This window comes from Dysidea avara, chromosome 10 (assembly GCF_963678975.1).
Source record: "Dysidea avara chromosome 10, odDysAvar1.4, whole genome shotgun sequence".
In the NCBI taxonomy this organism is placed as follows: Eukaryota; Metazoa; Porifera; class Demospongiae; order Dictyoceratida; family Dysideidae; genus Dysidea; species Dysidea avara.
This window is the reverse complement of record NC_089281.1, coordinates 8,947,794-8,960,137: the sequence shown is the minus strand read 5'-3', so window position 1 is coordinate 8,960,137 and position 12,344 is coordinate 8,947,794. Positions and strand designations below refer to the sequence as shown.

The following is a 12,344-nucleotide window of genomic DNA, read 5'->3' as shown; positions in this document are numbered from 1 at the left end:
GTTGTTTGTCTGCAGCATTTGGTTCTAATTTCACCTACAACACCAGAAGAGCCATAAAAATCCCTAAAATCCCATGTAGTGATTTCAGCAAAGCAACGCTGACAAGTTAAATATGTATACCCTGACTTCATCATGACTCTTGTGTAATACTCAAAGGCAGGCTTTTGTGGCTTTATAGACACAAGACAATCGACATGGTATACAGCAAGAAGAGATTAGAAAATATTATCCCTGCCAAATGCAACTATTACAAAATGATGATCAAGCTTTAAAAGATAATTTTTTCTACTAGTTGTTCACACTCATATTTACACATAATTTCAGGACAGTTGGACTACTGAATTTGTTAGTATCAGGGCACAGTCCCCAGGTCCTTTTCCTGTACTGTCAGCTCCAGTCCTTACTGATATCAATAGGAAAAGAAATGATAAATCACAAAGAATAAAGAGCCTAGGTGTAATGCAGTCAAAAAATAAAACACTGTATGTCATATTATAGTATATGTATGATGAGTGGCCTGTAACAATGAACCATACAAGTTAGTTAGCACAAGCACTGCAGTCCCTACATCATTTCCAGCAATTCTTGTAATCTTTGCAGCTTAACTTAGCTGAATATTCTTTTTGTTAGTATTAAGCAAAGTCTGCCCTTGCTTACAATATACTAAATGACTTAGACTAGGTGCTGGTATTGTGGGTCAGATGGTATTATGAGTCACCATTGTCAATCTTCTTGATTATCTGTGTACACATATGGTGACACAATGACTAGTTAATAACTAAATTAGAAACCCGCGCAAGGCACTTTACCACATGATTAGATGCGCATGCGTAAACTCTAGTATTCTAATTACAGTGTAACACCTCGACGGTTTGAATGCAGTTTGTATTTTGTCTTGGAGCTATCTTTCTAGTTACTTGGACAGTTACTAATATCAGTGGTAAGTGTTAAGCAAAGTTCTATAGTCTTGCGGGCCAATTTCTTCGGGGTCTGGTTAACATTATGTTTAGCACTTCGTAAGTTTGTATTAACACTTCGCACTTTGTATTAACAACTTCTGTGGCAATTAATCAATGATTCCATGCTTTCCTTGGTCATGCTGTCAGTATATCTGCTTTAACATCACGAAACACAGCAAACCTACTGAACAAAAGACTGTTGATACCTCGTCGTGTGAGACACCAAACCACAACCGTTGTTTGACCAGACCCTTAAGCAAAAGGGAGTGCCCGCGAGACTATGCATTAATTAAAGTGCGAACAGGCAAACAACATTCTAATTAATGATCACTTGCCTTTTTTTTTTTAGGTATAATGGCTGAAGGAAAACGAAAATTATGGTCTGAAATGAGCATGGAAGCTGCCACAAAAGAAGTACAGAACAGTAACATGACTATTAGGGAGGCTTCAAAACTTCATAATATACCATTTGAAACATTAAGAAGACGTGTCCATGGCACTGTAGTTCCTGGATGCAAGCCAGGTTCACCCACAGTATTAACTGAGGAAGAGGAGGAACATTTAGCATCTTACTTAATAAAAATGGCACAGATGGGATTTGGTTTAAGTCGTGAAACAGTGATGTGCCTTGCATTTAAGATTGTTGATGCCACCCAACAGAAACATCCATTTAAAGATCAAAAGGCAGGCCGTGCGTGGTTTGACGGCTTACATCCTAAGTTATCTATACGTTTACCTCTGCCTTTGTGTTACTATAGAACGCAATGTGCAAACATGGATACCATCAATGACTTTTTTGGAAAGCTTGGTGCTATATATGGGCAGTTGAATCTCATTTGCAAACCCATGCAAATTTATAACTGCGACGAAACTGGAATCACCATGGTCCACAAGCCAGGTAAAGTGATGGTTGAGATGGGACGCCACAAAGTTTATGCAGTTACGTCAGCTGAAAGGGGGAAAACACATACTATATTGACATGTGTTTCTGCATCTGGCTTTGTATTGTCACCTATGATGATATTTCCCTGTAAACAATCACCTCCACCTAATTTTCGTGAAGGTGCTGTTGCACAAATACTTTTTTGCAGTAGTCGTAATGGCTGGATAAATGATGATCTTTTCTTGCAGTGGTTTAAGTTCTTCTTGGCAAACATTCCACCAACTCGGCCGGTGTTGCTCATCATGGACGGACATGGAACTCATATGTCCATTGAGCTAATTGAGTTAGCACAATCCAGTGATGTTCATCTTCTGTGCCTGCCATCACACACTACTCACATTCTCCAACCCCTGGATGTGGGCGTCTTCAAGTCATTTAAAAGCTATTTTTCAAAGAGTTGCAGCAAATATCTTGCTGCTCACCCTGGAAGAGTGATCACCAGTGATAAACTAGCGTCTCTTGTTGCAGATGTCTGGCTACTCTCTCTAACACCTTTAAACATCATGTCTGGATTCAAAAAAACTGGAATTTACCCCAGAGGTGACATAGACAAATTGCACCCTCAAGACCATTCAAGCAATCACTATCAGAGAGCAGTCAAGATGGTTCAACTTCTGATAGTGGGACAAAAAATTCTCTGTTTACACCAGAACAAGTTGAACTCTATAAGAAGTGTTATGAAGAAGGATACAATTTAGATGATCCAAGCTATACAGCATGGTTAAAAATTAACCACCCCACTGAAGTGTGTAGCAACACTGTGCAGTCATCATCTTCATTAGTTTCTTGTAAGCAATCAGAAGAAAGTAAAGACTCTGGTAAGCCAGGAAACTTGAAATTATCCTGTGATGATGCTCTATCTGAGATTCTTGTTATGCCATGCCCTGAACCAAGAAACAACAGCGAACGCAAGGTAGCTTTAAATGCTAAAGCTATCTGTATTACTGATGGCACCGTTTTGGAAAATTCGAAGAGAAAACAGGTTGAAAAGGCTGAAGCTAAGAAAGAAAGAAAAAGAAGCAAAGAGAATTGAGAGAGAACACAACAAGAAACTGAAACAGTTAGAGAGGGAATGTAAGAAGGCAGTCAGAGAAAAGAATCAATTGAAAAAAAAGTGTGCTGTGATTAGTGGTAGGAAGACTAGGTCAAGGAGGAACAGTACTCAAGAGAAAGGAATTGATGATATCATTGAAGGTTTGTATTTGTTGTCAAGTTCGAGTGATGAAGATGGTGAGTCTTGTCAAGGAGGTACTGGAGAAGACATTGATTCAAATTCACAATACAGTACCACATGCCCAAAGTGTGGCATTAGGTATGGTGATAGCTCAGAGAAATGGATATGTTGTGATGGGTGTGACATGTGGTTCAACAAGAAGTGTACAAATATAAAGAGAAGAGTGCCAAAGGTGTTTTATTGTGAAAGATGTGCTATATAGATGTTGACTCATAATACATACCATGACTCATAATTGCATCTGTTGGTTTGTTATAGTAGAACTTGTATATCCATTTGTTCATGAAGAAAAGTTTATATCATTATGTACTTACACTGAAATATTATTGAAAAAAAATTGAGCTGAATTTGCGTATTCAACTGGAAATTACATCCAAAAACGTTTTTGTGACTCATAACTGCCTCACGTACTAATGACATGCCTGTAATAAATATTACTTGTCTACTAAGTTACTAACAAATGCTTGAGACTAACAATTCTTTGAGCTCAATGTTAAAATTGATGTTCAGTAGTGGCGTCAGTATTGGAAGGCTCTTATAATTAAAATATATATACCAGTACCATCTCTAGCATTATGCAACAGTTGCAACAAAATTCTATTGTTCTGAAACCCCAGCCTTTTAAAAACAGTTACCACAGGGTCATAAGACAGCAGCAATTAGCACAGACTGTCTGATTTCATTTCAGTTTCAACTTCCTACATTAGTGGTTCTCAATAATGACAAGGAGCAGCAAAAGAAAGGCTTCCATCAGAAGAATGGTAGGGAAAAGGATATTCATACATGACTGTTGAACCACTTCAGATCTGGTTTGAAACAGAATCACCCAAATGAATGTTCAGGTTCCTTCAAGCAAGAACCAGTCATTTTAATAAAAAACCTGTTTCAATAACATGCAGTTTACACTGTACTAGTACTTTAATAAAAAAACCTGTTTCAATAATATGCAGTGTACTAGTATACTAAGAATCATCAACAATGCTTATTATCAACCATCAAAAAGTGTGCAATGATGTTATTTTACCCACAATAATATATGAGGGATGAACTAATACACCAATTCTAACTGTAGCAAACACAAGTCCTTTACCTTTCCTATCTTGTGCACCAGGTGCTTAGACCATAATGGCTCCATTAAAGTGATGGAATATAATTTCACAAGCACAGGAACATGCTCTCTCTCACTCTCACACACACGCACGAACATAAAGAAACACATGTGACATACACATGCACACACACTTAGAACAGCTGTAGTATACAAGTTCTGCCCTAGCTTCAAAATCCCTGGTATTTCTTTCATTTACACAGTCACAGTAGGTATGAAGTGCTCACATGATCAGTGGGTTGCAGCTGCTGTTTTTGTCCTATTGCGTATCTTTTGTAGGGATATTGAACTGATTTTGTTGAAATTACGGCTGTATGGGGGGAAATGATTAACATATACAGTTGTATCGTTTTTTGTTTGTTTTGTAAATACAGTCTTTTTGACTGGATCATTCATGTACGGTTGTTAGTATAACAATTAGTTTTTTTTGTTTAGTGTGTCATGTATATATGCTGTAACTTACTAAGTATTTGTTGGGTGCTCTTATAGGTCTTTAGCCTCCTGCTCTCCCAGTAAATTTTCACAAATTAGTAAAATCAATCAGAAATCTCAATTAAGTAAACCATATATTATCAAATGATTAAAAGTGACTGTTCTATTAGAGTATTTCACTAAAATGTGCAAATTCTATTACAGTAATTGAAATCACTCAGTACGATATCTCCATTATTTAAGGGATTATGGAGGTTTGAATTTTCCCATCAAAAACCATCAATACAAAACCGGCTGGTGTGTTTAGAACAACCTGAAATATATTTTACAATAATGTTTTACCAACTAACCGACTAACTAATATCAGCTTTCAGTCAAATGTCAATAGTTAACTCTACAAGACTACTCAAGCACCTACACCTGGCTGCGACATACCAGATTTCCTGCAATGTTTCCCAAAGCGTACAGTACATGTGCTTCTATGCCTGCACATATGCTTCTATGCCTGTCCACACCTGTATTACATTTGTTATGTAGAAACTTTTCTCTGTGATAATGAATCTCTCTGACCATGACACACTATATACTAGAACAGTAAATTACTCTAATAGAACAATCAGGTAGCAGATCATGATACTTTTATTAGAGTACCAAGTATCAAAAAGTTGATCATTTTGAGTACCTTTTCAAGACAAAATCCTACAGTATACCTAGAAGAGTACTTAATTATACTTGTACCACTCCAGTGACTTTTTTGTAGATGGACCTGAATGAATGTCAAATGTTTGCTGAATGATTTGAATGTAGTAAAATTCGAATGGAAAAGCTAAGATTCGTATGTGTTTATAAGCACAGATGTACTTGACGAATGGCGGGGTGAACCACAAGTAAAACCTTGAGGAAAGTGACACTGATAGTGCCAGCTACAGTTGAAGGAACCGATCCGATGTACGGGAATTCTTCATGAAAAGAGAATCAAATAGATGAAGCTATTTGCCTATTAGAACGGATATCTGGACCAGTTGGGTCAATGATACATTTATCACTTACCCATCACTTTATTACCAGCAGATGGAATATGGTTACCTGTGTTCTGGTTCCATACAGCAAGACAACACTGTGGAGCAGGTGATGGCAGATTATTGATTGGAGAAGTAACACCTGTTATCGGTGGTACACAACCACATGGAATTGGCCGGTAACAAGTTGCAGAGCTACAGTAGTGCTGCACATCACTTGCAACTTTGTATTGAGGAAGGCTCGAGTATCACTAGCTATTTCACAAGCTTTAGGTGCAGCAAAAAAGCTAGTACAGTAATTCACTTTCGACACAGTGCTTTTGCCACTGCTGAACTCTGAAGATAATGTGCAATATGTCTGTTGAACCCAAGAGTCCTGCATTACTTGATGGAACAATGCATTGTATATGATACAGAGTCTACTGCACAACAGGTGGCCTCTGACTGCTGCAGTGTTTGCTGAGTCATTCTAGACACAGTGGAACTTGTCTAAAGCGGTCACCTTCGGGCCAGAAATATTTGGCCTTTATAAAGAGATGGCTGCCTAACTCAATATCCTCCATAAAGCCATAGGCCACGTTTGGCCTTTTTATACAAAGGTTCCAGGGACTTATATATGCAGACATGCATGCATTTATTACACTTCAATACACCACTTACATAACTGACAGACTACAAAGCAGAAAAGAGCCAGAAGCTTGGTAGTGCCAGTCGGTGTAGATAGCGCATTATCAGCTGATTGAGCTGACTAGACTTCCTCGGATTAAAGGGAAAGCAGTGGTTTATACTATAGAACTTCAGCCTTTTAGATCATAAGATGGTGAACTAAACAATTGGATATCCAGGAATCAAGATCATGCGGTGAGCTTTAATTAGAATAGCGTGAAGAGTACAGTGGCCATGAGCTTATCTATACTGTAAGTATATAACCTTTCTTTGTGTTACAGAAGCGAGTACAGAAGTATGAAGTAATGCAGCAAGTTTACTCACCGTAATGGCTGTAGGCTGTACTTTGTGAGAGGTCTTTTGTTAGGTGTGAACGATTAATTCGATTACGCAATTCTGATAGCTACACACAACACTTACTACAATGTTTTCGATTATTGTTACAATGAATCTAAGCAAGAACATTTACTTTCCATTTGTGCGGCACTGTGCCCAAAAAGGCTAAAACTAACGTTTCACTGCATTTTCAATTCATTGGTGCACTAATACATTGGAATCTGGACATGCCATACACTAATTATTAAAATGGCATCACAGAGTGTAGAGTTTACCGTAACAGAGTCTACTGAATTATTGCCACTTGAACATTCAACAAGTATCTTGTGGACGTTTTTTCGGATTTCCAAGTAAGGATGGTAAAATTGTGGAGGCTGACAAAAAGAAACAACGGCAGGTTTATTGCAAGCTCTGTAGACACGATTATTCGTATGTTGGTAATATAAGCAACATGTGGCAGCACTTAGAAGAGGGTCACATTGAGGCATAACACAAGGCAAAAGAAGAAAGTAAAGACACCAGTGCCTCTGAGTTGTCGAACCATGAGGAAGAGCCAGAAAGCAGCGTACACCCAACACTCACGGAAAAATTTCAGGCCAAGAATCCGTATCCTCGGAATTCTGCACACTGGAAGACTTTGATGCTTGATGCGGTATGTTTGTTTACAGCTAAGGATATACACCCATATCAAACAGTAAATGATTTGGGTTTTCAACATATGCTGCATGCCTTTGACCAAAGGTACCACTCTCCAGACAGGAAAGCTGTGTCTACTAAATTAATTCCTAAGCTGTATAATAATGAGAGGAAGTGTGTGGTCATGCACTAACAAGTGGGGGAAGCTTTGCTTTGACAACAGATATTCAGCTTACACAGGACACAAGTCTAACATACATTATGTGGATGACAGCTACAATCTTCAGAGCCATCTCCTAGAAGCTGTAGAGTTTCCAGAGTCGCACACTGGAGTCAACATTTCTGAAGAATTGATAAATATTTTGGAAGACTGGGAATTGTCACAGGATAATTTGTCAGCTGTGATTACTGACAATGGCACTAGCATTGTGCTTGCAATGGAACTTCTGCAATGGAGCAGAGTACCATGCTTTAGTCACACACTGCAGCTGACAGTTGAAGTTGTACTTAAGCTACCTGAAGTGTCTCGTACACTAGCTAGATGTAGACAACTTGTTGGACACTTCAACCACTCTGCTAAGTCCAACTACTTGTTGAAACAAAAACAAGCTGATTTACATCACAAGCAGTTAGCACTTATTCAAGATGCTAGTACAAGATGGAACTCTGCCTACTATATGGTGGAGTCCCAACAACAACCACTCTGTGCCATTCTCTTGGAATTGCACAAAGGAGATATGATGTCATCAGATGTTGAATTCTCTACACTGGAGATATTTGTGAAAGCTATGAAGTCACTTGTGGAGATTACAGAGGATACTGGTGCAGAAAAGTGGGTTACCATTTCCGTAGTTCGACTGGTGATACACAAACTGCTTGAAACTTACCTTAAGCCTACTCCAGGTGACTCAAGATTGGAGAAAACTATGAAAGAAGCTATGTACAGTAACTTTTGCAACCGTTACACAGGGTCAGTGTTGATGCTGCTTAACAAAACAGCTTTTCTTGATGCTCGATTTAAAGCTTTACCATTTCTTTCAGATGAAGAACAGCAAAACTTATTATCATCTGTAGAGGCAGAAACTGTGAAGTTGGCATTGAGCAGTACTGCAAGCAGCACAGGCACTCCCATGCAAGTTGAAGAAGATGAACAAGATGAGTTGCCATTATCAAAGAGGTGTCGTGTTTCCAAGGCTGAAAAGAGGTTGATGCGTTTTGTTGATGACATAGTGAAGGTCAATAAATCGAGTCAGAATCCATCTGAGAAGGCTAGAGCAGAAGTGAGAAGATATACTGAGGAAGAGCCATCAGCAGAAAGACCACTAGAGTGGTGGAAGACAAACCACACAAGGTATCCTTGTCTTTCAAATCTAGCTAAGAAATACTTGGCTATTCCAGAGATGTCAGTTCCTGTGGAACGGGCATTTAGTATTGCAGGGCACATTGTGAACCAAAAGAGATCATGTCTACTACCAGAAAATGTCAACAAACTTGTGTTATTGGCTGAGAATCTAAAGTTGTAAGTTGTAACTTGCATAGTGTGTTGGTGTATAGCTGTGTATGTATACAAGTTGTAGTAGTATCTTTGTAAACTAAACTTTATATTCGGCAGTTTTTTTATTATCTTGTGTTACTTACAGTTTTGTATTACCTTGTGTTAAATTTTTGGTTTGTACTCACTTTTGTATCTGAACTCCTCATAGGTTATTGGCTAAATTAGCTTTGTTTGTCATACACATGCATAGTTAAACTGCTGAAAGGCCACAACCGTGATATGTAAAGTTTGGGAATCATGATAGGTCACAATTGCTCAGGCCTATCTTTTGTATAGCGAAGTGCTGTTTGGGATTGCTCAAGCTGGCTGTTATACATACGTGTTATAGAGGTGACCTGCTTAATGCAAACTATTTGTGTACAAACTGATTGGGAAATAGTTGGGACTGTTGTCACGTGGCTGTTATGCTGAGGTGAGGTGACCACCCAACTCAGGTGACCGTTAAGGGAGGTTCCACTGTACCTAGAGTTGTCACCAACACATTGGGTCATTCTGGAGGACTTGCCAAAGGTGTTGGAGCAACTAAAGGTTGCTACAGGATTTCTTAGTGAAGAAAATAATGTGTCAATTTCTGTTGCGTTGTCAATTGTACACGGGCTGATTACAAAGTTGGAAGTCAATGGTAATGATTCTTCCTGCATTAAGAAGTTCATCAAGGCTTCTTCTGTTGCCTTAAGATGAAGATGAGGGCTTCACTATTTAAACCGTACTGATCAATACTAAAATCCGAGATTTCGTAACTTGGATGACGAGAAGTTAGGCTTGAAACTACAAGGCTGATGAAAGAATTGATGGAGTCAGCCCATATTGCACTGGTTCAATCACTACACAAGAAGACAAAACTGCACTTGATACCCTTCAAGGTGAAGAAGGAGATGATCCTTGTGATGACTGTGTCGTGTGAAGATGAAGTCTGCTATATAGTACTTCGTTGAAAAGTGATTCCTAGGAATATGAATCCCTTGCAATGGTGAAAGACGATGAGCTTTGATTAAAACACTTGTCTTGAGTGGCCAGACCAATTATAGCTACATTGACAACAAGTGAAAGGCTTTTTTTAAACAGTTGGGTTTACAATAACCAACCTACGAAGCTGTCTCAAACCCGAAAATGTTAATGCGTTTGTTTTTCTAAAACACTTCCAAACTAGCATCAAGGCCAAGCGCCAAGTACTGTATTTTTCATATAGCACGAGCAAGGCAATGCTTTAAATGATACATGGAACTTTCTACTCGTGTAGCTTCATCATACACTAGGACTCGCAATTAACACGTGTTGCATGCAGGCATGGGGCCAAGTACATTTAAAAGTACTTAAGTAAAGTACAAGTACTTTTGAATTTTCCAAGTACAAGTACAAGTACTCCAGCAGCAATCAAGAGAGTACTTAAGTAAAGTACAAGCTGGAAGTACTTAAGTAAAGTACAAGTACATTTGCTGTAGCAAAATATATACTGTATTCAGTGTATTGTAGTATGTAAGCGTGCCTACGGGCATGGTACTTTCAGGTTTTTGTCAACCATTCTCTCTCTTAAACCCTTAAAATAAATAGCAGCATTGCTTTTGTTTGCCGGAATGCTATGACATCATTAATCATGGCTACATGATACATAGTAAGGTTGAGGAAGGCACTAAAATAATTGTAAGAAGTTGTTTTATACAATTTTATTGTTCTCATTGTACACCCATTGTGTACAAACTACGTATAATGTGTGCAGTACTTACAAGTATTTAAAAGTACTTTAAGTACTCAAGTACATACAAGTACTTGAGTGTAAGTACAAGTACATTGGAGATATTAAGAAAGTATTTAAGTTAAGTACAAGTACTTTCAAATCTGTACTTAAGTATACTTAAGTACAAGTACTCATGTACTTGGACCCATGTCTGGTTGCATGAATTATTAGCAGTCTGAACGTACACAAACTAGTTTAACAAAGTAACTCATGCGTATTTCACCATAGTTTGGCATGGTAGATGTTCATCGCGTATTTTGGCAGGTTTTGCTCGCAACCCACAATCGATTCAATTGTGTGTCACATTTTGAAATATTTCCATGATATCTCCAGGACTTGTCCATTTACATTAACAAACGTAACAGCAATGTTACCTTTTCCCACCCATCATCGAAGCATTTAGGTATGTCTATAAAAGTAATCTAAAGGTAGAACTCGTATTGGTTGGGGTGATTGATCACTCAGCGTGGAGAGGCTATCAGCCTTCATTGGCTTGGGTGATTAGTCGTACTGACGTGAGCCCCCACTAAGGCACGTGGGCAACTGCACTTTATTGCCCACAAAGAGTGCTTTATTCGTTCAACAAAGCACGCTTTGCGGTGCAATAAAGCACTCTTTGTGGTCGATGAAGCACTGTTGGCCGGCTGAGAGTGTACTTTGTGAAAATTAAAGTACACTCCTTTGATCTTGCCCACACAAAGTTCTATAAGTGATGATACATAGCTAACTATTAAAATATCACAGATTGAGAAGTGATGATATCTCAGTTCAATCAAGTTTCAAAATATTTATTAACAAATATGCTAAACACCATTGTGGATTACTAATTGCTTGATATAAGGTAGTTTTCTTAAAAGCTCATTAATTAGGTAATTGATTGCGTGGGCGGATGATAATTCTACAATGTTTGTCACAGCCTTGCAACCAAACCGTTTCATGAAAAACAAGCCAAGTAGTCATAAACTTACTTTTTTGGAAGAACAACCTAACTGCACTACCATTTAATCACAAAGGATTCACCTGCTCTAATACATTAGAATACACACGGAGCAATTGTAGCAATACATGGAAAAGAGTAACTAAGGCTTTGTAATCACTACTTTGTTAGCCCAACTAACCTGGAACTTAGCTAGAGATGGTTGAAGATATAATAAACGTGGTGAGTGTCTAGTGGTGGTATCTGTAGCTTTGTATTGCCGATACCGATCCGATACCAATACCACTGGTATCGGCATCAATACCACTGGTATCGGCATCGATACCAATACCGATACCAATACTGGTATTGGTACACCTCTAGTATAGACAACAGAATAGTCTCATAGCATTATCTGTACCTAGTGGCTTGATTCAGCAGCTTCAACAACTATAGCTGCAGAAGCAAGACACGCTTCACATCAGTTAACAGTACAATAACTAAATAATGATCAGTCAGTGGGCATGGATCAAAGTACAATAAGTTTACAGACAGCAAAACACACACTTTTCATGTGGCTCTAGAGAGAGATATAGTGATCATAGTAGGTGCATATAACACAATCACAGACAGCAAGTCCAGACTGGAGGGGGGGGATAGCTCTAGCTAAATACTATCCCCAGTGTATTTCAGAAGTACTGGAATTGGTAACCCACCAGTTCAGCTGAAGAGCAGAGCAACTAGGAAAAGCAGTGGATGCTTTCCAACAGGACTGGAGCAAGGCGAGAGGTTATGCTAAACCTCA

At 38.6% G+C, this 12,344-nt stretch overlaps 1 protein-coding gene across 4 annotated transcripts in view; it reads right to left on the bottom strand.

Moving 5' to 3' along the window:
* Nucleotides 1–12,344, bottom strand: part of LOC136269262 (RNA-binding protein 25-like) — a 38,334-nt gene that overhangs the window by 19,501 nt on the left and 6,489 nt on the right. The gene's annotated exons all lie outside the window — the stretch shown is intronic.